Source organism: Aethina tumida, chromosome 2 (genome assembly GCF_024364675.1).
Source record: "Aethina tumida isolate Nest 87 chromosome 2, icAetTumi1.1, whole genome shotgun sequence".
In the NCBI taxonomy this organism is placed as follows: domain Eukaryota; kingdom Metazoa; phylum Arthropoda; class Insecta; order Coleoptera; family Nitidulidae; genus Aethina; species Aethina tumida.
Window position 1 is genome coordinate 36,094,006 of NC_065436.1, and position 27,772 is coordinate 36,121,777.

General features: G+C 26.4%; 1 protein-coding gene across 2 annotated transcripts in view; it reads left to right on the forward strand.

The window, feature by feature from the left end:
• Nucleotides 1-633: 633 nt before the first annotated feature.
• Nucleotides 634-27,772, forward strand: part of LOC109595739 (protein Shroom) — a 163,475-nt gene continuing 136,336 nt past the window's right edge. For both annotated transcript variants that reach the window (XM_020011159.2, XM_049963897.1), the window contains exon 1: nt 634-893. The gene's annotated coding sequence lies outside the window, so the exon portion shown is untranslated. The remainder of the gene's footprint in view (nt 894-27,772) is intronic.

Here is a 27,772-nt window from a genome sequence, read left to right on the forward strand (position 1 = left end):
TTTGTTGGGTAAAGTGTTAAGAAGTATTAATTTTTAAATATTATACAGAACAAAATTATCATCTTCATTACAACGAATGTTATTATTACCTTTTAAACAGTTTACGGTTTCAAAATCGTCTCATCCCGAACCGGTTTTTGTCAAACCACAAGAAGAAACTAGATGATTTTCAAATATTGTATTGTTTTCAAGTGATAGACAAAGGAAAAGGGTTGCAGATGCTTCTGACAGTTAGCGTTTCTGTGACCCGCAACTTACTCTCAGCGTGACCGTGTGGTTTTGTGGAAACCGTTGAACGACGTGTTAATTCAATTGATAACGCATTCCACCGTCGTCTAAATTATGGTCATTGTCAGTTGAAATTTGTAAATAAAATTTGGCCACATCGGAGGCAGGTAGACTACGAATGGCATGCAGTCGTAGCCGCTCGTTCAGACAACGTATCCAGGTAAGAAAGAAGGTGACAAAGCCTTTTGGTGGGGGCAGCGAAGAGCGAGAGAAGACCGTCCGATATCTTGGCGGCGAGAGAAAGATGGTGGGCTCGTATCGAGTCGTGGCCGGACGCTTTTGAGCGAAAAGAGCGGTGGTCAAGTCGCTTGGCAAGAGTCGCGGAGTACGCACCAAACGACGAGCCACTCTGCGCATACTTGCATCAAACTGAACGATTGTTGTTTGGGTCCGGATCATTGGACGCCCTTAAGTGAACCGTGCGGTTATTTTATTTATTTTTTTTTTGAACGGTGTCTGTGGTGCTGTGGTGATTTGGGAATTGAGCCGAATTGTCGGCGTGTGGAAGTGAATTGTGCCGATTGAGAGAGAATAATACTTATCAGTTGCCGTGGCCAGTTCTTCGATCGCTGCCACCGACCAACCAACCAACCGGTCTCTTGCAGGTGAGACAGTTCATCTGGCCCGTTTTTGTACTGTTATCAGGCGATTACCTTTTTTACGGTACGCGTTCACATAAAACGCCACCAAATTAAATCGAATCTTAACCGTGGTACCGACCAAAAATCAAAATACAACCGGTCGCAAGAATGCGAACGCCTTTAACAGTTAACCGCATGCTTTTACACCACTTAATATTACCCATTATTTGAATGGTCACCGTGTGTTTTATTTTTCCTCTTCACTCCATTATGGTCGCAACACAAAGTGCACAAACTCTCACAAGACATTGTTTCTGCAAAAATCGAACGCTCAACGCACATTCCTTTGTGTACGTCGGTTATGTGTACCGGAATACAATCGTTTTGGTTTGCTATAAGAATCCAACGTGAACAAATATCATCGGATCTGAACAACATTCCACACCATTTTCTCAATGTTCAATAATAACAAAAAAATCATTTTATTACATTTTTTCTAATTTAGTAGCCCACAAAAAGTTTTCTTTCTTTCTTAGTCATAAAAAATATTTTTCTCAATTTTATGATAAATAGGTGGGCGCCAATTTAATTAAATTTTGTTTAAATTTTTACTGTCTATATTTTTCCAATGTTCTATAATAATGAAAAAATCATTTTCATTATTTCATTTAGTATCCCACAGAAAGTTTTTCTTCTTTTTTAGCCATAAATATATTTTTTTTCATTTTTATGATAAATAGTTGGGCGCCAATTTAATTAAATTTGTTTTAATTTTTAGTGTCTACATTTTCTCAATGTTCAATAATAAAATAAAATAAGCATTTTATTATATTTTTACCAATTTAGTAGCCCACAAAAAGTGTTGTTTTCTTTCTTAGTCATAAAACATATTTTTCTCACTTTTATGACAAAAAGTTGGGCGCCATATATTTTAATTAATTTTTGTTTTAATTTTTACTGTTTAATAACTAATATTGTTAAACATAAATATTTAATTGTAATTTCATCTTTGACTACTAATTTTTATTATTATCCATTAAATAGTTAATTAATATCAATAAGTGAATTAATAAAATCCTTTAAAATAATGAAATATTACTAATTATTAATAATAAATTCTTATACCTTTAAAAGTTCCTATTATTACGTGATTAAAAATATGTTTGATTGTAAAATTTATTTTATATACTAACAATTTAATAAAATAACCCATCCTCAGATATAAACATTTAATTATTATAGCGTATCAAACATTTATGAAATTCCTACTCTGCTTCAATGAGTAATTAGTGTTCTACTATCGGTACATAAATTATTACACAAAAAATCAACTAATTAGCACCTTTTGAATGGCTGAAATTCCCCCTAATATATTTTATTATACATCTAATACACATATTGTTATTTTCATGTGATTAAATATTTTAAAATATTAATAAGTTATTCAATCCTGATAGAAACATTAATGCAAACGTATCTTATTAAAATACTTTAATTATAATTTCAAGTTTGTTTCGATTAATGATCTCCGTTGGGCGCCAATTCGACTTCCCCCACCTGTTTTTTTTGCGGTTTTAATATAAATGAATAATTAATAATTAGGTTTTTTCTAAATTAATGTGGTAACATAAGATTACATAAGGCTACAAAAAATGTATAAAATAGTTTAAGAACATTTTCAAATAATAATATTTGTAAAATATATAATTATAATCTTATTTGAGTGAAATAATTACCCACATAAATATATTAGTAATGTGGTTATTAAGTTACCCTTCATTAAACTTTTTTCTTTAAGCAGTAATTAACATTTTTAAATTTAATGCTTGGTTAAAATTTAATCAAAAAAATATACAATCCAAATTTATTGCAACACATTTAATGTTTATTACTTGTATAAATTGGAATTTGAGTTTATGTGAATTTTTAACATTTCAAATGTTAATTGCATTTTATTTTAGTGACAGTGGTAATAGAATTTGAAGACATTAAACCTTAAAAAATAATGATAAAACGTGTTTATCAAATAAAATGTTTCGAATGCATTAAAAATCAATAACACGCATCGATTCTTTTTCCGATTAATATTTATGTATGTGATATGTTAATTTTCGGAAAGTTCAATAAAAGCATTGATCTTCCCAAAACAAATTTACATAAATTAAAAATATTACATTTTTTTATTGCTGTGCAATGTTGAAATTACTAAACTAAATTACAAAAACAGACCAAATCAAATGCTTATAAAATGCTAATTAAACAGTCGAAATAAAAACACTTAAGTCACCATTACTGACTAAATAATTCAATTGTTTTAACTGTATTTTTTTACAATTAATGTAGAAAACCGAATTAACATAGAATCGGAACTAGGAAAACGAAAAAACTTCATAAACCATAAACAATGGCATCACGGTAACTGTACTGGTAATTATAAAAACAAATTACAGTTAATTTGGGTAAAATATTTATAATATTTATTAATAAACTGTTACATCGTTTACGGATTATTTGCGATTTCACAGCGACGTTGACAATTCTGCAAACTAATTTCTGAAGATCAGAGACAAGAAGGAATCAAAAGTGAATTTTTCCTTCAACATCTCAGATAAATATTGTTTATTTAGCACACGTAAAAGTGGCACAGATAATCCAAAAGACATTAAAAACAAATTCAGTTTAAAATGTTAGATTGCATAAACGCAAAAATCATTTGACGGGTCGGACTGGACGATAAATTAAATTCCGAGAAATCTCGAAAGTGGTATGTAAAGACGAGACACGATAACGGTAGCATGCGTTATTACCCATTATTTCCAAAGGTATATTTTAAAGACTAAGTAGCACCTTGCATTTGGGTTACCGCCGGAACAATAACCCATTAGACAGACGAAATTAGAAGAAAAGCAATAAAACTCTGCTTATATATCATTGGAAACTTATTACTCCACTTTATATTCAGCTGAACAAGGCCGTTGTATGGAACGTCTGAAAACACGTTTGAAATTCTGTTTTTGAAATGAGGTTTCAATAAAATTGTTAAAAAAACGGTTAATGAACTAAATATCACGGTTAATAAATTAATCGTGTTGCTCAATCGATCTTGTCCATACATGTTGTAATGGTTTTTACAATTGTTAATAAATAGTACTTTAATTAAATGTCAAGAAATCATTTTTCCATTGTGCACAATCGACGTTTGCATTAATCAATATCCATGAACAGCGCTAAGTGTAACAAAGTCCCCGATTGTGAAAATTAATTAACCACCCAAGGAAATATTTTTCGCGACAACGAACCGTAATTGATTTATTTCTACATGGTCTGGTATCGCAATAGTTAGATTCGCGACGGGTTTTGGAATTTATCCAAGGAAGTCAAAAGATTGAGAAATTTTATGTTTATGGGAGATATTTTAAAAAATATTTACAGTTTTTTGTTTTAAAAAGCCTTGAATTATCACTTAAAATGGTAATATCTTTTTAAATAATTACAATTTTTAAATTTTTATTGTTTTATTCTCTGTTGTTTAATTAATACATTTATTATTAGTTATAATATTTTTGTAATTACTTTTTTAATGTATTTTATTTTTTTAAACCACTAAATCATTCTAAATATATTTCTGTACTACATTAATATTTATGAATATATATATATATATATATATATATATATATATATATATATATATATATATATATATATATATAAAGATATATTTTAATTTATTTTTTCTATTAATTCAAAATTTTAAATTGCTTTGAGTAATTAAACTGTTTTATTTTTTAAGTTTATGTTATTATATTAATTAATTTTATAAAATTGGTTAATTCTTGAAGTTTTATGAATTTATGTTTTTTAATTTGGTAGATATATTTTATTTATTATTTTTGAACAGCAGTTTAATTTGTTATACATTTTTTAATTGAATATATTTCGAACTATTTATAATTTATAGTTATTTTAAAGATATATTTCTATTCATTTAAAATTTGTTTTCTTTTGATAATTAAAAATAGTAAATTGTTTTTCGTAATTTAACTTTGCTTTTTTTTGTATCTTTATATTAATCTACTTGTTAGTTCTAGAAGTTTTGTAAAATTATTATGTTTTTTAATTTAGTCATATATTTTATTTATTATTTTTGAACAGCTGTTTAATTTACTATATATTTATTAATTGAGTATGTTTCAAATATACTATTTATACAAAAATGTACAGTTATTTTTGTTTTAAAGATATTTTTTATTCATTTAAACTCTGTTTTTTCTGTTAATTAAAAATGGTAAATTGTTTTATATAATTGAATTTTGTTATTTTTTATCTTTATATTAGTCAATTTTATAAAATTTGTTAATTCTAGAAATTTTGTAAATTAATTATGTTTTCTAATTTGGTACATATATTTTATTTATTATTTTTGAACAGCTGTTTAATTTATTATATATTTATTAATTGAATATATTTCAAATATAACTATTTATATAAAAATTTATAGTTATTTTTATTTTAAAGATATTATTTATCCATTTAAAATCTGTGTTTTATATTAATCAATTTTATAAAATTTGTTAATTTTGGAAATTATGTAAATGTAGTATGTTTATTAATGTGGTACATATATTTTATTTATTATTTTTGAACAGCTGTATAATTTGTTATATATTTTTTAATTGAAAATATTTCAAATATACTATTTATATTAAAATTTTTATTTTAAAAATATTTTTCTATTCATTAAATCTGTTTTTAAGTAAATTGTTTTACGTAATTGAACTTTGTTATTTTTTATCTTTATGTTTTAATATGTTTCATTCTTGAGAAATATTGTATATTTTTTAATTTAATAATTATTTGAAATTATTTTATTTGAAATAATTAATATTTTTTAAATTTATTATTTTATCTTCATTTCTTTTATTTATTCTTTAATTTATTTTTAATTGAATAATATTTGAAAATACTTTTACTATTATACTTTCTATTTATTATTATTACATACATACAGGAGCATTATTCATTTTTATAATTTAATTAGATTCCAATTAAATCATTAGTTTTGCTTTCATATATGTTCTCTTGTTTTAAGTAGGTTTTTAATATTGTTTCCTGTTGGCATTTTACATAATTAAAAAAACACGTAGTGCTATGTTCTTCGTTGCATCGTCCCTCTTTTCGTCCGAGTAATCTGGTGTTCACGAGCCTGAGATATCTGTAAAATGACCTCCAAGAAGTTCAACATCTACAACATAATTATATCGATAGATTGTTGTACCGTGCGTTGTCCTCATTTTTTTAATGTTCATCGCTTCAAAGAGCATGTTCTTTACAATATCGATAAAATTAAAATTTATGTTGCCACGATATGAGTTGTGGTTTAACACAAGACCATGCCAGTTTAATCAGTTAGGCGCTCTAATTAATGTGACTGGCCGATGTCGTATCGCAGAGAACACACCAAACAGTTGGCTAATGAATTCCATGCGAAAACTGCGAGATTTTAACGAGATTAATATTTATATGGCTTTATTTGCGCCAACAACAACTGTTGAAAGATCCTTGATAAATGATGAATTCCTTCTTGCAACATATCTGCCAATGTATCTTTAAAACTGTAAACAACCATCAACATGTTTATTAGAAAACGGTTTCAATATTGGTAAAAACATACTTTTATCTTGTATTTCAGTGTTTCCTGGAACAGTTAAATGTGGGGAGTAAGAGCAACAAATAATTAACCGAGACACTTAGTCAAAAGTGCCGCAATAAATTCTAAACTATGACCCAACAAGTGACACGTGTAAACGCGCATTTGCAAAATTAAAACGCTGTACGAATCTAGTTTGTTGTAATAAAACGTCGCCGCGGTTGAGAAATATTGTTCTGTGAAATATGTGTTTTTAAAATCTGCATAACTCGGCAATGCTGACGCTAATTATGCATTGGGTGCGTGCGTTTTCTGGAAAGTTTGTTCATCATGTCCAAGGTTGGATTGCGATCCACACAAAAAAAAGACAATGCATATATATAACCGGAGTAAGAAGTTTAATTTGAATGATAATGATCAAAATAATGATTGACTTAATCACCATTCTGTGCCGATCAATCGGTTGGGTTTTGAAAAAGCGACAGTCACGATTTCTTTGAAAGCGCCAAAGGTTGAGCTTTGACAGTCCGGTCTTTGTCGTGGAAAAATCTATCGATGATGATGCTGGTGATTTGGACGGGCTGGAAAAATACGTTGGTACAACACAAGTCGTTCTCCAGGCAAGAAAACCGTTAAAAAAATGATAATTAAATTCAATGTCGTTAACACTGGCAAATTTATGTTAATGATCGTCGGCAAAAATAAATATTTCCAATTATGCAACATATTTTCGCCATTGGGATATTATTAAATAAATATCGGTGATTGACAACCGTTTAAAATTTGCACTTCAGAACACATCTTGAAATTAGTTTATGTTACACGTTGATATCATCAACGTAAGTGAAACTGAGGCCGGTAATTAAGTGCCTCCTAACAAAATTAACATTTTATAATTATAAATTTCACGCTATGAGAATGTTACTCTTAAAACACAATCGACCTTTGTGTGCTTACAGTTATCCTGACTGAAATTACCATTTAGAAAAAAAAGGTCGAAAATTGCACGTTTTAAATATTCGACAAAGATAAACAATTATGCAATGGCGAAACGAGAATAACAAGAACTTTCGGACTTTTGTTAAGTGTGCGTGCAAATATGTAACATGGTTATGACATGTTTTACTTCCATGTCAAATATACGAAAACAATATGTGCTCTTTGGGAATTGTTTTGTACACGAAAAGACCAATTACGGATTAACTGTATTTGTGGCAAAAAAATAAGGTTAAATTTCCAAATCGAATCGTATCAGGAGCGCTTCGAATTTTTTCAATTTGATCTGGTCTAATGTTGTTAAATGGTTGGTTTAGTGCTGTTTTTTTGTTGAGAGTCTCACGAAATGCTGGACAGTGTAAATATTGCGGTTTTGTAAGAATTTAGGATAAAAAATTACCAAATTATATTTTAATTAAAAATTTTATTTTCTTAGTAGGCATTTAAATTTTTAAAAAATTGTGTTTTAATACCAAACGAAGAAAACCATTGGTTAAAATCCACAACAGGCCACTTGATTATTTTTCATTATTATATTTATTATGTATTTTACAGATTTTAGATTTATACCAATGTTTAATATTTTAAATTGATTATTTTGTAAATTGTAAATAACAAAAAAAAAATTATAAATAAAATCAATTAACCTTTACCTAAATATTTTTTCTATCTACACAATTTGAAAAAAAAAATTAATTTTAGTTATATTTGATATTTAAGTATAAATTATTTTACATTTATTTCTCATTTAAATTTTAATAATTTTCAAGAATTTTAAATTTTTATAATTTATTTTATAATTTAAACATTTAAATTTAACCAAAAGAGGAGATAGAAACTTATAAAGAAATATTTTAAAAATTTTTAATAAATAATACAAACTAAGAATTGAATTTATTTTCTTGATGCTGATTATTTATTTATTAATAATTTTATATTTTAAAAATTGGTCTTTAATATCTTTTAAATATTTTATATTTCCTGAATTCGCAAATATTTTGAAATTAAGTATTACATAATTTATAAATGCAAACCTAACAAAAAAATGACAGATAGAAAATCGAATTAGAATTTTTTTTTTAATAATTTGACATAAATTTTTAATTTGACTTAATTTTTCGTACTGATTAATAATTAATATTTTTCAATTTTTATAGGCTATTTTTTAATGATTTTCAAATATTTTAAATTTCCAATGTCCGTAAATATTTTAAAATTGAATATTATAAAAATTTTAATACAGAAACCCATTTAGGAAATATTAATTAATTTATAACATTTATTACAATTTTAACAAAAATAGAAGATACAAACCTATACAGAAATTTTTTTAAATATATTTAATAATTGGATATAATTTTTTTATTTATATATTTTATTATTTTTAATAATTTTTATATTTATATTATTTTTAATAATTTTCAAATATTTTGTATTTCCAGAATTTATAATAATAATTATTATATATTATTTTAAATTGATTACCATATAATTGATATATACACGTTTAACAAAAAATAAGAGATAAAAATTCACTCAGAAACATTTTAAATATCTTTAATAAATTCATATAAATTTTCAATTTAATTTAATTATCTAATTCTGAGTATTTCTTAATAATTTTGTGTTTTTGAAGATTAATTTGATATTTGAAATAAATTTTTAATTATTATTATAATTATTTTAATTAAATTTAATTAAATTATAATTTAGTTATTTATCAACTATTACCTATTAACAAAAAGTAGCAGATTGAAACCTTCTCAGAAATATTTTAAATATTTTTAATAATTTGATACAAATTTTTTATTTAATTTTATTATTTAATGCTGATTATGTATAATTAGTATTTTTGTAGACTAATTTTTAATAATTTTCAAATATTTAGAATTTCGAAAATTTGCAAATATTTTTAAATTGATTATTATGTAATTTTTAAATACAAATGTAACAAAAAATAGTAGATAAATACCTACTGAGACATATTTTAAATATCTTTAATAATTTGCTACAAATTTTTAATTAAATTATTTAATGCTGATTATTTATTAATTTTGTATTTTTGTATACTAATTTTTAATAATTCAAATATTTAGAATTTCTAGTATTTGTAAATACTTTTAAATTGATTATTATATAATTTAATAAGCACAAATTTAACAGAAAAGTGGAAATAATGATGAGAAATATATTAAAATATCTATTTTTATACAAAATTTTAATTTAATTTAATTTGTAGACGCTGTTTATTAATAATTCTTCATTTTTATATACCAATATTTAATAATTTTTAAATATTTTAATTTTCCAGAATGTATATTTTTAAATTGTATTTTATAAATATACAAGAAATATTTTAATAACAATTTTTAATTTTAATTTTCTTAAAGTTTTAGATGTCGAATATTTATTTATTAATAATTTAGTATTTTTATATATTAATTTTTAATAATTTTCAAAATCTTCCGTATTTGTATATATTTTTAAATTCAATACAAAAATAGGGTATTATTTTAAATGTCTTTGATAATCCAAACGTTTAAGTTCATTACCTTTTTGAGAGATTTGATTTAGATTAGTGGAAGGCGTTCGCACATCCCGACGCGGACGTAATTCTCCGTTTCGGAGAAGGTCATCCCATAATTAAAATATCTGTAGAATGGTTTCGCGTCCGTAGCTGCGACTAACCGGTAGCTGTCCGACCGGTCGCACCAAATTGTCTTTCGAATCGAATGATAATTCAATGGGATGGAATTATTGAACGGCTCAAGGTCCGACCGGCGACCGCTCTGATGAATTACGCTGATTGCTGTGGCCACGTTCAATGCGGCAGATGCGGTTCACATTAAAACTTTTCAATACGAATTTATTAGCTCGCGATCGGAGGCTAAATTTAATTTGTGCCACAATGGACCCCGCGTTTATTGATTGTTCGGATTGTGGAAAAAATCGATGCGGTTCACGTCGGTTAAATTGTACGTTATTATTTTAATTTACTGTTTATAAATCTCTTTATTATACGGAGGAGGTCTACAATTTTCCCCCGACGTTTTTGGGCTCGGCCATTTGGTTGGCGCGTCAACGAATATTTTCCATGTGAAAATCGTACAATTGGTATGTTGCCAACATTTTTGTTAGATAATTGAAGATTTAATAAAATAATATCCGTTCCCATCAGCTGAACGTGAAAATCCGTTAGCGATAGAAAAAAACAAGTCCATTAGGAAAAGGTATTGTGCATCTGCAGTAATAACCATCGCATTCTCGTTTGAATGGGTTAAGTGAATATTAGTCGCAGGAACTCCTCACAATTACCGCACGTATTGCTAAATTAATATTACAGTTGATCATGATCTTGATTTTCTGGACTGTTTCCATTTATTATAACTGCACATCGTTGGAACCGTAAACTTTCCATTGCACCGAAAGCGAAAAATAACGAAAATATAATTTGAGCCGTTTAATTGGTCGCACTGCTTCCTGACTATTAAGGCGTAACTGTTAAGATATGCACGTTCGGCCGTTTTCAGGATTACGGAATATTGTATCTAAATTACTGATCTGTTATATGGGTACGAGTTTGGTGCAATTACCGTGCATTCGATCATTTCGAAAGGAAAATCGACTAAAACGGCTAATCACTTATTATACAACCAATTACACGCCGTGACCTTACGAGGATAACTCACAATTTTTTATAAACATATAAAATCAAACATCTGATCGGTTGCTCTTGACCATTTTAGGACTTTTGACTTTTTGTTGGCCTCTTTTACGATTATTATCCAGTTGGTGCTGTAATGAACGAGAAAATTAAATAGAATTTACATGGTGACTCTCAATTTTGCAGAACGTCGAAAATTCTCTGTAATAAACTTTGAAATAACTTATTGAAATTTCCAATAGGAACTTTAGGAAGATATACTGCGTGCAAAAAAATGCAACACTGAGAAATACAATTTATTTATTCCAATTTTGTTCAGCAAATATTAACCTACTACTAAATAGTAATTGATCAAAAAATTAAACAACAATCTTAACTGAATCTCACGTCCTAGTTCATTAAGAGTCCATGGAGGGGGCTGCAAATTCGTTAAGTGTCGCCCCATCATATCTCACAGATATCAATCAATTGGGGATTGGGTTTGAGATATCTGGGTAGCAAGATAAATTCACATGGGAGGCTTCTAGAAAGTTTAATGTATTTCTGTAGACGAGCTAATAAATTAGTCCTAAAAAGGATAATTTTGAAGTTGTGAAGCTTCTTAAGTCATTTGTTTTACTATTAATACAGTTGTGAGAGTTCTGAAGCCATGTGTTATACAATTAAGATGGTTGTGGGACTTCTTAAGTATTTCTTATACAATTAGAAGTTGTGGAGTTTCTTAAACCATTTGTTGAGACTATTCTTAAGCCATTTGTTATAGAATTAAGACAGTTGTGGGACTTCTTAAGCCATTTGTTATACAATTAAAACAGTTGTGAAACTTCTTAAGGCATTTCTTATATAATTAGAAGTTGTGGAGCTTCTTAAACCATTTTTGAGACTATTCTTAAGCCATTTATTATACAATTAAGACAGTTGTGAGACTTCTTAAGCCATTTGTTATTCAATTAAGACAGTTGTGAGACTTCTTAAGTCATTTATTATACAGTTAGAAGTAGTGGAGTTTCTTAAACTATTTGTTGAGACTATTCTTAAGGCATTTGTTATAGAATTAAGAGAGTTGTGGGACTTCTTAAGCCATTTGTTATACAATTAAGACAGTTGTGAGACTTCTTAAGGCATTTGTTATACAATTAAAACAGTAGTGAGACTTCATAAGCAATTTCTTATACAATTAAGACAATTATGAGACTTTTTAAGCCATTATATATATAATTAAAACAGTTCTGAGACTTTGAGAGTTTCTCAAATCATTTGTTAAGACAGTTGTGGGACTTTTGAGACCATTTGTTATTCAATTAAGACAGTTGGGAGACTTCTTAACCCATTTGTTATATAATTAAGACAGTTCTGAGACTTCTTGTATATTTAATACAACTTTTAAAACTATTTTGTGTGCAATTAAGACAGTTGTAAAGCTTCCTAAGTCATTTGTTATAAAATTAATACATTTTTGAAACTTCTTTTCTTATACAATTGGAAGTTGTGGAGCTTTTTAAACTATTTGTTATACAATTAATATTGTTGAGATTCGTGTACTTTTTTTTTGGGGAGGGAGGACAAAGAGGGAAAAGTTTAAAAACCCCTCTCCGGGCACCGATCCGAAGATCATGGCCATAGTGTTTATAAATCATACATGGGGGAAAGGTACGTATATTTGCATATACGTGGTATACTGAACCAGAAGACGTGGGACTGACAAAGATGCCAGCCCCCTGTCAACTGGGTTCGGAAGAACAAGTCCAATCTGAGGAAGATCCGAAGATCTTCCTGGGGATGGATTGGACTTGCAGGTGTTGGATCCGTTAGCTCCCCACTACCACTGGCTTGTAGAGCGGTACTGAGCCCCAGGACCACGACAAGGTGGATCCATCCTGGGGATTCGTATACCGAATTTTATAAAAATATGCGTTCTGAGTGTTGCGTTTTTTGTACAGGCAGTATACATTTAATATTAGAAAATCACCTCAACCCCACCATTTACAAATTAGTAATTATGCAGATTATCCCCAGACACTCAAAAGAAATATATATATATCTTTTAAAAAAAACCTGGTCCGGTACAAATGACAGTTTTTTAAATAACGTGAGAAAAAAACTCGTATTTCCTCAGCCATCAAAACGCGCATTAAGGTTCAAAGACATGCGAGCGTTTGGAGTTAATTGTCGCCGTGATGTAACGACTTGTAGTCGAGTGTTTGGACTTGTGTTCCGAATCAAGTTCGCGGAAAAGTTGTTTCGGGGCTTTCATTCAAAACATTTCCTCATAAACAGAGACCATAACGTCGACGGTAAATTAAGAAAATGACCCGTTCGAGTTACGGACGATGATTAATGTTTTGTTTGGTGTTCGTCGGATGCTTAGCAGCGATACGTAGATATAAATTTTGTGCACCCGTTTCACTTTTGAATAATGGAAATTACGAAATTTTGTGCATAAAACTAAATTTCACGTAATCCGGTATTATAGTGTTTTTTTATAGACCGATTTTCACAATAATACCCATCGTAAAACATATTTTTAGCGTAACAGCAGAACACATGTAACAGCTTTTATTCCATAATTAACCCAAATTGCCATAGACTGTTTTCTCTTACGCTACACTTTAAAAACATTCTGAAAAAATATATATATTAAATAGGTTTTTACGAAAATGAGTTAAATAAATAAAATTAAACATTCATTTTTTTTAATTTAAATAATTACAATTACAATAATAATTTTACAATTTAGCATTTTCTGTTACACTACACTAAATAACTATATTAAACACATCAACAAAATTGTTTGTTATTAAAAAAGAAATAATAAATCTGTAATTGAGTTTTTTTTTAGTTTAAATAATTAAACTAAATTTAGCTCTAAATTCTCTCTTATTAGAATTGTATAAAGTGTAATATTTTTAATATTAACTATCAGTTACTAACAAATTACCATAAATTATTTTCAGTTGTATCATATTTTAAACAATTATTACAGATACATCAGTAAAATTGTTTAATATTACAAAGGACAAAGAAATTAATTTATAATATGTTAACTTTTGTTAAATTAAATTTAGATTTGGTATAAATTCTTTCTTATTAGAATTACTTAAAATATCCATTTTAAGATGAATTAAGTATCAGTAGTAGTTATTAATGTTAATTGTCACAGACTATTTTCTGTTGATAAATATATCAGTAAAAAAGATTAATAATATAATAAAAGGCAAGGAAATTAATTTATAATAGTATAATTTTATTTCCTTTATATTTATATACATAAAATTAAATAATTAGATGAAATTTAGATTTGGTGTAAATTCTCCCTTATTAGAAATTCTTAAAATATCGCTTTTAAGATGAATTAAGTATTAGTTATTAATGAAATGATTTACAAATTACCACAGACTATTTTCTGTTGATAAATACACCAATAAAATCGTTTGTTATTAAAATAATAATAATAATAGGATAGTTTTTATTAATTTGAATAATTAGATGAAATTTAGATTTGATGTAAATTTTTATTAGAATTACTTCAAAAGTTCCATTTAAGATGAATTAAGTATCAGTTATTAATGAAATTATTCACAAATTATCAAACTATTTTCTGTTGATAAATTTATGAATAACATCGTTTATTATTAAAAAGGGCAAGGAAATTAATTTATAATTGGATAATTTTTATTAAATTAAATAATTAAATTTAAAGTTCTCTTATTAGAATTACTTAAAACGGCCTTTCAAGATAATTAAGTATCAGTTATTAATAAAACTGTTTACAAATTACTTCAGACTATTTTCTGTTAATAAATATATCATTAAAACCGTTTGTTACTAAAAAGAACAAGGAAATTAATTTGTAATAGGATTTTTATTAAATTCAATAATTACATGAAATTTATATTTGGTGTAAATTCTTTTATTAAAAATTCTCAAAAATATTTAATTACTTAAAATGTTTCTTTTAAGGTGAATTAAGTATCAGTTCTTAATGAAATTATTTACAAATTATCATACACTATTTCTGTTGATAAATACGTCAGTAAAATTAAATAACAAATAAAATAAATAAAAAATAATAATGATAATTTTTATTACATTAAATAATTAGAGAGAATTTAGATTTGGTGTAGGTTCTCTTATTAAAAATTCTCTCTTAAAAATATTTATTTTATAGTTTATTTTTCTTAATTAGTTTATGGCATATGCAATTATAATAAATTAATGAAAATTGAATAATATCAAATTAAGAAGGTTTCTTATCAGTTTATACATTTACTAAATATTTATAAGGATTATTCATTTTTTTGTGTTTATGTTTTCAATTTAATTATATTTCATATTTTTTAAGTTATTTCTATATGGTATTTTTATCGAGCTAAAATAACATATAGACAGTACTTAATTTTTTATGCTTTTAATATCATTTTTTATAATATAATAAATTTATAAAAATAAAATAATTTCTATATGATCAAAATGAATATAATTGATACAACTATCATACCATTAGAATTACTTAAAATATCCCTTTTATGATGAATTAAGTATAAGATATTAATGAAATTATTTATAAATTGCCACAGACTATTTTCTGTTTATAAATATACCAGTAAAACAGTTTGTTATTAAAAAGGACAAGACAATTAATTTATAATAGGGTAGTTTTTATTAAATTAAATAATTAGTTGAAATTTAGATGTGGGGCAAATTATTTAATATGTCCCTTTTAAGATGAATTAAGTATCAGTTATTAATTGATTTATTTACATTTTATTTATTAAAAACTATTTTTTGTTAATAAATACATCAGTAAAACCAATTATTATTAAAAAAGGCAAAGAAATTAAATTATAATAGGATAATTTTCATTAAAATATCTATTTATGTGAATCTTTAGAATTATTTAAAATGTCTCTTTTAATAATAAGCTTCAATTATTAATGAATTTTAATAGAAATTGTCACATTTTATTTTTTTTTTTTTTTTTTTTTGAATCACACTTCAGTAAAATCGTTTATTGTTAAGGAAAAATAAAACTGTAATAGAATTATACTATAAATTCTCATTTAGAACTAATTAAAATGTTTTTTTTTTAATAATCAGAAGTTATGAATAAATTGATTTATTACAACAACAACATTGCTGGAAATTTAAAATAAAATAGGATTTTACTAAAGCATAGAACATGAACCGAAAAGGATATTTACAAGTGCGGCAGAAGTTATTGACCTGACCGAAACGAGTTCCAATATTAAGCATCGATATGAGCTTCGTACCGTTTACGAAACAACAAATCGCCTCGACTCACAAACATTGACACTCGATTCCCTGATCACAAAAGGTGCAATTGTCAATTTCGATTCGTTTAACGCACACGTCGATGTGTCGATGTGATTTAATAAAAGCGCGTCGCTTTTATAAATAAAAAAACCGCTTACGTCATCCGAGATTAAGGCATTCGTGTGTTAGAAAGTTGTACGTTTTAAGAGTCCACGTATGAATTATTTAATATTATCAAAGTTGTACCGGGATTGCATTAAGGTTGATGGTTCTTGATTGCCCGACGTCGACCTTGATGATTTAAAATTACCACACGAACCAGTACAGTTTTTCCTTTGTACGTTTCGTTTTCTTTCCTCGGCAACTTGGCTCTTGAACGCCGTGGCGAAAATTAATTTTAATTATAACCCGACGTAAAATGTAAGCTAATTGCATTATTAGTTGTATAAAATAAATTATTGGCCATTAACTATTGAGGTTGATATGCCGTTCGCTTATTAACATTAGACGGTAGAACTTTATGCCCAGCCGATGCCCGATTCGAATTAATACTGGCTCGGGAAAACGTTTGAAGGATGGAGCCGCCTCAGGATTTATGGATCTAATAATTTTTAATCGACGATTAACGCAACGAGTAAATAATTTAATTGTTCAATTTCACGAGATCCGGTGAAGGGAGCAATAAGGAATTAATTAGAGAAATGGCTCGGATCAAGCATGCCCGATTTTTCAATCGGCCGGACCACGAGTCTTTAATCAGTTTTACTGTTAGCGTGCACTTTCTACCACGCACTGCGGTGCCAGTAAAATTTTGCGATTTCCACTCCCGGCCCCGTTGTCAATGAACCCTCGAAAAAGAACCGGACTGGTGGCAACGCACAACTAATGAGGTTTCGGTTTTCGTAGCCTTTTTATTATACGCATCCTGATCTCGTGAACTCTTTTTTTTACGGCCATAAAAAGTACAGTCAACCTTTGGACGTTGTTGTGCGCGTCAGTTATGAATGAACGAACGAAATCCTCCGCGTCTTCCTCGTTATGACGTGCACGTTTATGGTTTTTAAATGGTTTATTTGATGGTCGAAATGCATTTTTCCCAAAATCAGATGCGAGTCTCGACGGTGTTAGCCCACATTTTTGTTAATTAACTCTAATTTGGTGTCGTTGAATAAATTAATAAATATCTCTTTGTGATAAATCAAAATGTTGGACTGAATTAGTGCGGGACACATAAACGATTTTGAATGTCAAGAACGGCATAAAATGTTTTATGGTTGTGGCATTTTATGACCTAATCTATGCTAATATTTTTAATATTATAATATTATAATATTACCTAAGTTAAAACTCGAGGAAAAATAACTTTAATTTTTGGTTTCATACAAATATAAGGAAACATTATAATTATTATTTTTAAATTTATTTAAAAATATATTTTTATCATTTTTAAATAGATTATTACTTATTGTAATTGTAACAATATTTATAATTTTTATTGCAGTATTATTAATGATTTTCTTGATGACAATACGAATTTCAGTTGTTCAAACAATATTTATAATTTATTTAAAATATAAAAAACGTCTTTTACTTTTATTGGATTTATGGAAAGAAAATATGATACTAATTTGAAGAAATTATTTTTGAAGAAATTATTTTTGAACATTTCAAATTATGACACATTTTTGAAAATAATATTTTATATTTTTAATTTATACAGTATTTTACATATTTCCAAAATTTATGAAAATTAAGTAATTTTTGAAACCACATAATTAAATAAAATTGAAATTTTCAAGTTTTTATAAATGAATTGTTTAAATTTTATATAATTTTAATATATAAACATTTGAAAAATAAATTTATGAATGATTTTCAGTTGTACAAAAGATTTTTATTTTTATAAATTAATTTTAATAAAAACTATTGCTATGAATTTATGAATATTAAGTACTTTATGAAATTCCACAAAAAATAAAATTGAGATTTTCAAGTTTTTATTTTAATAATTTATAAAAATATAATAAATCAATTTATGATTTATTGATTTAAAATAGTTTATAGAAATTATTTATAACTATTACTCAATTCAATAATTTTCTTTAAATAAAATTAATTTTATATATTATTTTCAATATTTCATAATAAATTTATAAAAATTAAGCAATTTTGAACCTTAAAAAATGTAATTTTGTAATTTTTAAACATTTTTAACAATTTATGAATTTTTCAGTTCTACAAAAAAATTTTAATATTAAAATAAAATTAAATAATTTTTATAGATTATATATAATTTTTAATTTTGATCAATTCAAATTTTTATAAAGTATTGTTCACGCTGTACTTTTTAATAAAATTAATTTATAGGAATGATTTTCAATATTTTATAACAAAATAACATATTGAATAATAACTTTTTTAAGTTATTTCTATATTTGTATTGAATTAAACACATTTTCAGTGATTAAAATTAATATATAGATATTATTTTAAATATTTTATAACAAATATATAATAAATTTATGAAAATTAAGTAATATTTGAAAAAGAAAACAAATTGTAGTTCTTATCTTTTATAGTATTAAATATTTTTAATAATTTATAAATATTTAATGACTCAATTTATGAATGAATTTTTATTGTATCAAAATATTTAATATAATAAATTAATTTTATTAAAAATTATAGTTTAGTTTTCTTAATTTTTATGGAATATATATTCACAATAAATTAATGAAAATTAAATAATTTAGAATTAAGAGAAAAGAGCTTTTTCTATGTACATTTTGTAAATATTAATTATAAATATTATTTTTTTTTGGTTTTATGTTTTTAATTTAATTTTAAAATTTAAAATTTTTTAAGTTATTTCTATATTTTTATTGAACTAAAATAACATATAGAGGGTACTTAATTTTTTTATGCTTAGTTTTATGAATTAATCATCAGCTAAATGTCACGTTCTTATTTAATTCCAATTGTTTATAGGCAATGTTCGTAATTTTTAATATCTTTTTTTATAATATAATAAATTTATAAAAATAAAATAATTTATATATGATTAAAATGAATAAAATATAATTTATACAACTACCATAATGTTAATTAAATTTTATTTAAAAACCTATAATCCCTAAAAAATTATGCACGTTAATTAAAAACACCCATTTCAGTATTTAATATTCCGCCTAAAGCTTTCAGTTTTTTCCCCACCAAGGCTACTGCAACGGTGCACTTCCTGAACTCGATTTATTATTAGCTGTGCACTGATTGTTAATAAAATAAAATTCGATACATAATTATAATATAATAATAAACGGCTTCGAGCACAATAATTACAATAAAAGCGCGGTTGCTGTTCTATGAATTTCACGAAGTTGCCGAACGAAAGGTTACCACGATGTCTGGAAACTGGAACTGCCCCGACTTGATCCCATACATCGAGCAATTAGCTGAATAATTTAATTTAATGAACAGTTGTTAAGTGCAATAAATATCCGTATTATGTAAATGTATAATTGCTACTTGTAAGCCGACAAAAATGACGTTCGATTCGTAAAGTAAATCGTTTTATTTAAATTATTTCATAATTGCAAAGAATGTACCGCGTATGTGTGTGCGCAGCCTTGAGCTTGTTTCAGCAATTCCTGTTGACTTTACGTGAATGCGGACTTGATATTGATTTACACACCAAACTTGATCTTTCAACTGTCCCACCGCAAGTACCACTCCGCACTTTCGTGTTTCCAAGATCATCCAGGAAACGAAAGAGCTCATCATTCGGATCATCATAATTTCGTGATCGTTTGTGGCGAATACAGTGGGCGTTTAATTTTATTTCCGAGACACCGGCGTAGGGGTGTAAATGTTGGTTCTTCCCACGCCCGAAAAGTCTCAGTCAGTTGCACGTTCGCAATGCAAATAACGTGCAAGAGGGTGTGTGTGTGTACGTATGGAATATTGTGTTTTGAACAAATATTATCGCAGTCGGTTCCGAAGTCGATTAAGTAAACAAAACGTAACGTAAATAAGCGATTGTTCGCGACCATTGTTGGCGTTCGCGAAGAGTAAAGGCCCGATGGTGAAGATATGAAGAGGTGTGACATGAGTATTCTGCGGACACGAGAAAATATCGCACTGCGTGAAATGAAAAACAAATCATCAAGAGTGGGCGGAGTCGAGAACAATACCACTTCGTTTGTTACTCTTCTCATTAATCGAGATTTTTTGTCTGTGATTGTTTAACCAACGAAATCATACAATTGCTTGGAAAACATTTCAATTTTAATTAGATGAAATGCTAATATCAGTATTATCATTAAAATACGTATATAAAAATATTTAAGAATATAGAATACGTTATTCGAATTTGATTCTTTAACTACTTTTTATAATTCTCAATTATTTTTTCTAATGCTTTTTTATAATTCTGATAATTTGTTTGAAATTTATAATAATAACAATAATAATAATAATAATTTATAATTTTTTATTTTATTTTATTTATTTTTATATTTTCAAAAAGTTTTATCTAATTCTCTATCTTCAACTACAAAATTTTTCCTTATCAATTTTTTAACCTTCTGAATATATCTTCTCATTCACTTTTTTATGTTTAATGACCCTCTTTTGTTTTATTAATATTGTTTTCTATATAATATTTTTCCACATATTCATTTTTTTATGATTTTTTATAATTTATTTTATTTTAGTAATATTGTTTTATTTATAATATTTTTCGAATTCCTAAGTTTCACCAAATTCTTAATTGTTCTATAATCTTATCCTTAAAATGAATGTTTTCATAATTTTTTATTAGTGTAGATTTTTTGTTATAAAATAAAATTGTTGAAATATTGTTGAACATTTTCTAAATATTTATAATATTTTTATATTTCTTATTTACTTTTTTATGATTTTTTATTATTTATTTTATTTTATTAATATTGTTTTATATATAATATTTTTAAAATTAAATTTTACCAAATTCTCAATTATTTTATAATCCCTAAAATATCAAAATATTATAATTATTTTTCTAATTTTTAATTGTTTAGAGTTTTTGTTTTTAAAAATATAAAAAAAGTATTATTTAACATTTGCTGAATATTTATAATATTTAAAATTTTCTTGTTTTCCTTAAATTAAATTTTAATATATATTTTTAATTCTTATTCACTTTTTTATTAATATTATTTTATATATAATATTTTTCAAATTACTAAATTTATAAATATTCTTGCAATTTTTAATTGTTTAAAGTTTTTGTTTTTTAAAAAGTAAAATTTTCGAATATTATTTAACATTTACTAAATTGTTATAATATTTTTATATTTCTTATTGACTTTTGTATGATTTTTTATAATTTATTGTTTGTTTTTCATCATTAGCTTTTTTACAATTTATTTTGATTCACTTATAGTATTTTATATATTTTTGAAATTTATAGTTCATCTCATTCTTAACTATTATTTTTTTACTTACTTTAATTTTTTGATGGTGTCTATTAGAAAATATTTAATATATAAAGGTCTGATATTTTATTCAAACTTTTATTAGAAATAATAAACATTCCATGAGTATTTACAACAAAATTTAGGATGGGCTTGATTAAGTTGTGTAAGTTAATAGAATTTTGACATAATAATTAAAGAATATTGTATATTACAGAATTTATAGCTGCCATTTAAATATCATATTAAAATATTTTGTGCGGTTATATGAATATTGGAATTTATCATTTTCATTAACCTTGTTTCGTAATACAAAAAAATCCGTGTCGCCGTGTATAAATTCTTTAGAAAGTATTTTACTACAATTTATTCATCATAAATTATAGTAATAAATAATATAATATCTACAAATGTAATACTTACCATTACATAAGGTGTGAAATAAAATATTTATTCATATTATCATTATTATTAGTGGGAGGTACCGAGAAACCGAACAAAAAGCACCATTATTCAATTAACGACATTTATGATTTACGTATAAAATAAACTGTCTATAGATACACAATTTACATTTTCTGACCTTATTGAATTAAACTGATATTACAACGGAGCGGTGTGTTTGCATCAGTTATGCAATAAACAACAGAACCGCAGAAATCAATATTGAGTTATTTAAACTTCCTTAATCGATTTGCCAATTAGATAAAATGGATTTCATTCACGCTCTTTAACGGTAGAAATTTACACTCCGCTAATTTATAACTCGTGTAAACTGTTTTAACACTCTTAACTCATAATATTTTATTGTGTTTATTATTTATTTATTTTTTGGTTTTTGTTTTAGGTACGGGATCCATTTTTATATTTTGTAAGTGATATTTTATTCTCCATTTCCTGCATTTTTTCGAGCTGATTTATCCTTCGTTTTGCATAAAAAATCGGTGCACGCCTCGCTTATATTTTACTTTCATTTGACTTTTAAGACGAATGCTTGACTACCCTAAGGCGGACTGGATTTTTGTCGATTGAAATTATTTCGAACGATAGAAAATGCACGGAATTCGTCCGATGAATAATTCAATAACGATAAAAACGAGATACGTTTTTTTATGGGCAATTAAAACAAAATTGCAAACTGTAAATTAAAATTGCTTTAGTTTATGGTACTGTTTATGTAACTGTAACAGAAATCGGTCTAATTTAAATGAATGTAAGAATGCTACTTCATATTTCACACGGGCTACTGGTAATTGAACTGAAAAATAACGATGCACTATAAAGTTATGGTTATGCACATAAATCAGTTTCACTTTTATTGAATACTTAATTTTTAATATATTCAATTAATATTTTTAATTTTCGATTTGAATTTTACTATTGCGAATTTTTTTTTCTTGTTCTTGAGAGAGGAAGTCTTTCAAGGACACACTCCTACATTTTTGTCTAGTCTAGTTTTTGGGAGAAATCGCTTTCAAATAAAAAATATGGCAAATATTCTCAAGGTAAATAATGGAATGACACCTTTCATCAGAAAAAAAATTGATTTTTATGATTCCATTAGTATTGTTAAGCCCCTGTTAGATGTTTAAAAATATGCTTAATTTTTTGTAGGGCTGCTTTTATTAATAACACCCATATATTATGTAGAATTAATTCAAATATTAAATACAAATTATTTGTGGCAATAAGACTTTAAGTAGCATAAGTTTAAACTCGTTATTTTTTTAACTATGTAAATGTTAAATTTATAAAGGGAAGTTCAACTTTAAAATATACTTTTTTAACATAAAAACAAAAAATTATTTGAATATTAAAAATGTTCCTCTACTTTTTAACAATACTGTATGTAAAATTAAGCAATTTTATGCCGAATTTTAGAAGAGTCTTCTAGACAGTTGTAAAAAAATTAAATCACTTTTTATTTAATTGGACAGTTTTGAAACTTTTTAAATAATTTTATATTACATTAAGAGTATTTTGCAACTTCTCAAACCACTTATCATACATTTTAATACAGTTAAAGCCACTTTTGATGCAACTATGAGAATTGTGAACCTTATAAGCCTTTTTGTATACAATTAAGACAGTTCTGAAACTTCTTAAGCCATTAATTATGAAATTAAGATTGCGAAACTGTTTATACCATTAAGACAGTTCTATAACTTCTTAAACTACTTTGTCTTTTTGAAATAGCAATTAAATAAAAAACAAGTAGGAAATTCTACTAGTGCACCAAAATAAAACTATATTAACGACAAAACCACACAATCAAAACGCACAATTATTTAATATAAAAATCTACAAAATCGTACAACGGTACGTTTGGTAATGAAGTTTGAAAAATATTGTGTCAATCACGGATGAAATGTAATCAGATGAAAACTACAGAAATAATTCATAATTGATCAATTCGATCTCGGAGTACTTTTTGACAGGGACAGAATTGAATTTATGATTCGTTATTGATGGTGATGGTGTATCCAATAAATTGCCTTGCACCGTTGTTGGATTCATTTCATTTGTAAAATAAAATATGCTCCCTTTTAATTAAAATCTCAGTTCTTTATTTGTGGAAAAGTAATTTGAGAAGAATATTCTTAGACAAAAGTTTTCTTCTGGTTCCAATATACAGAGTGTTTCATAATTTATCCGAAATTTTTTGACCAGATATGCACTTCTAAATACTAAGTTGATTTCTTAAAAAAAAAAAAATTATAATAAATATCCAACAGAAAACGAGATAAAAAATGTTAAAGTATACTTCGGCTGAAACAACAAAAAACCAGATAAAAATTGTTTGGGTTACAATAATTGAAAATATTAAAAAGTAAGCACAAGGTTTGTTATAAACTTTAATATTTTTTATCTCGTTTGCTGTTGGACTTTTATTAGAATTTTTTTAAGAAATAGACTTATTATTTAGAAGTACATATCTAGTTAAAAAATTTTAGATAAGTCTGTATATATATATATATATATATATATATATATATATATATATATATTCATTTTTATTAACAAGAGTTTACAATTTTATTGATACTTACATATGAGTATTTTTAGCGATTACAAATTGATTGTGTGTTATATAAAAACAAATTGCAAAATTTCAAATTAAAATTCCTTTAGTTAATGGTAAAATCGGTCTAGCTCAGACGAATGTTAATTTTTGCGACGTGAAATATCGTCCATATATCATACAAGCTACTTATAATTATAATTGAACCGAAAAATAACGACGCACTCAAAAGTAATGGTCGCGCACATAAATTAATTTCACTTTTTGAAAATGTCACACCCCGGCTAATTGAATTTGCGTCCATAAATCCGCCAACAATTAACTTTCTACACAGAAGAAGCAGAAAAAAATATCCAAGAAACAGATACGGCCGCGCTAAAAGGTCAGATTACCATCGAATCGAAATGGGTTAAAGGCAAAACGGCATCGGGGAAGTAATAAAGGCCGTCCAGCCTCTTTCAGGAACAACAAAACGGCCTGGGCAAAAAGTGCAACTAAAATCAAGACCAAAAGTTCAAGGTGACCGGTGCGTCGCGATTTGAGCCCGTGCAAAAATGCCGTAAGGTTGCCTGCCTCTCTGCCATCGCTATAAAAATAAATTTCAATGGAGTGATCGATCCTCCGGTGTAACAGAACGCGTTTTATTTATCGTTCGGTCCGTTGACGTGGTTGACGGCGAACCGGGACGGATATGCGGTTACGCGAAAACGACGGAACGCCGGTCAACATGTCACTGGAAATGTGTCAGTGGATGATTTTTTGGGGGCGTAAATATTAAACTTAAACACTTTTGCTTCTTCACAATAAATCGTTTTATTGCGCCGTTTTACTTGTCAAACATGATTAATTAATCAATTTCTTTTATAATTTTTAAACGCCGTAAAATACGTTTCGAAATCTACATTCAATAAGTCCGTAATTAATCTTAAAAGCATCGTTTAAACGATTTTCACCGATATCAATCATTGGTGTTCCGTAAACACGAAAAACGGGCGCTTTCTTTCAGTTTATTGGTAAAAACAATTTGGATAATTCGGAATTTATGACTGTCGAAAATTATTGGTTGGCAGATACTTAAAAATACATTACCGACATCAGCCATATGTTGCGTGAGTCAACTTACGTCTCTTTCACGATGATGAATCTTAAGTGGAAGGTTGCCATTAGCAAAATAAATAAAATTTGCGATTGCTAAAAGTGCTCGTTTTGACACAGTGTCAATCATTAATTGTTTATATTAATTTAGTGACCAATGTTGGTGTTAAAAGTACGAGTAAATTTATACTAAACAAAAATGTGATAATTATCAAATGGCTTGTTTTACAAACAAAATGTTAATTTACATTAAACACCTATGTATGAGAGGTTTAAATATTTACATTATTAATTGATATTAAAAATTACCAGAAACAATAAAGTTATTTGTATTCCATAACAAAATCAATATTATGTGTGCATATTTAATTAGTTATTAATGTATCTTATCTAAAGTAATATTTACTATATTATTATTTAATAAAAGGATATTTCTTTAAAACTTATTTTCTAATATACATTCTTCTAAAAACTGTGTGTAAATGTTTTTACAAGATGTTTAGGTTTTTTCTTATTTGAAATATACCTATTGTGGTAACACCACGTAGCGACTTGGTGATGATAAATAATGACAACCTCAATGTTGAGTGTCATATTTTGGACGTTCTAGAAGAACATGTCATGCCATATCGCCCTTTTACAGATCCAATTTTTTTACTAATGCAGAATAATGCACATACAGCCCATGTTGTCCGAAATTATTTAGCTGATGTTGATGATATAGTTTAGACCTTAACCCAATAAAATATATCTGGGACATTCTTGGGAGACGTTCAAGGGACGAGTTTGAGCTGAAGATGTGAAGCTGTCATTCGTACTAGAGGTGGAAATACCCTACATTAGGTTCATATTTTTTTATAAAAGTAATATTTTTAACAATTATAAATATAAACCTAATTTTAAATCAATATACAAAGAGTATATACATTTATTTTTCCTTTTTTCAGAAAATATTAATAATAATTAATTCTCGGAACCCTGTATATAATAATTAAACTTAATATTTATAGATAGACAGTTTTAAAAACTGCAAAATATAGTGTTTAAACCTTTTTTAGTAGTAGTAATAGGAAACAAAAAAGTGAATGAGCTCCATTAGAAACCTGTTAATTATAACGTAGCAAAAAAATTGCGATAACACTTTTTTCTGCTTGGAATATCTGCATTCAAATCAAAACAACAGTAAACTGATAGTTTATAAACACTAATCTTTCAAATACATCCGGTATTGTTTTCTATCTGATAAACATAAGCTGAGACGGTTCTAAGAATAATTAAAGCAATTGTGAAACTTCAAAGGCAATTTTATATAGAATTTCAAGTTGTGTCTTCTTATATTATTTTGTATATCAATAAGACTGTTGGAACTTGTGTACCTTTTAAGGCAATTTTCCAACTTACACAACTATTTTATATTGATTTGACGCAGTTCTGGACCTTTTTAAATAAGTTTTTACATAATTGATATGGTTGTGACTTAAAACATTGTATATATTGTATATAAGACTGTTATACAACTTCTTATATCATTCTATCTACCATTAATACAGTTGTGAAACTTTGTGTACATGTTAAGACAGTTTGTATAGAATTAAAGTAATTGTGAAACTTCAAAGGCAATTTTATACAGAATTTATATAGAAACTTCATGATATGTCTTCCTATATCATGTTGTAAAGCAATAAGACAGTTGTGAAACTTCTTAAGTCATTCTTTATACAATTAAAACAGTTCTGAATCTTTTTATAC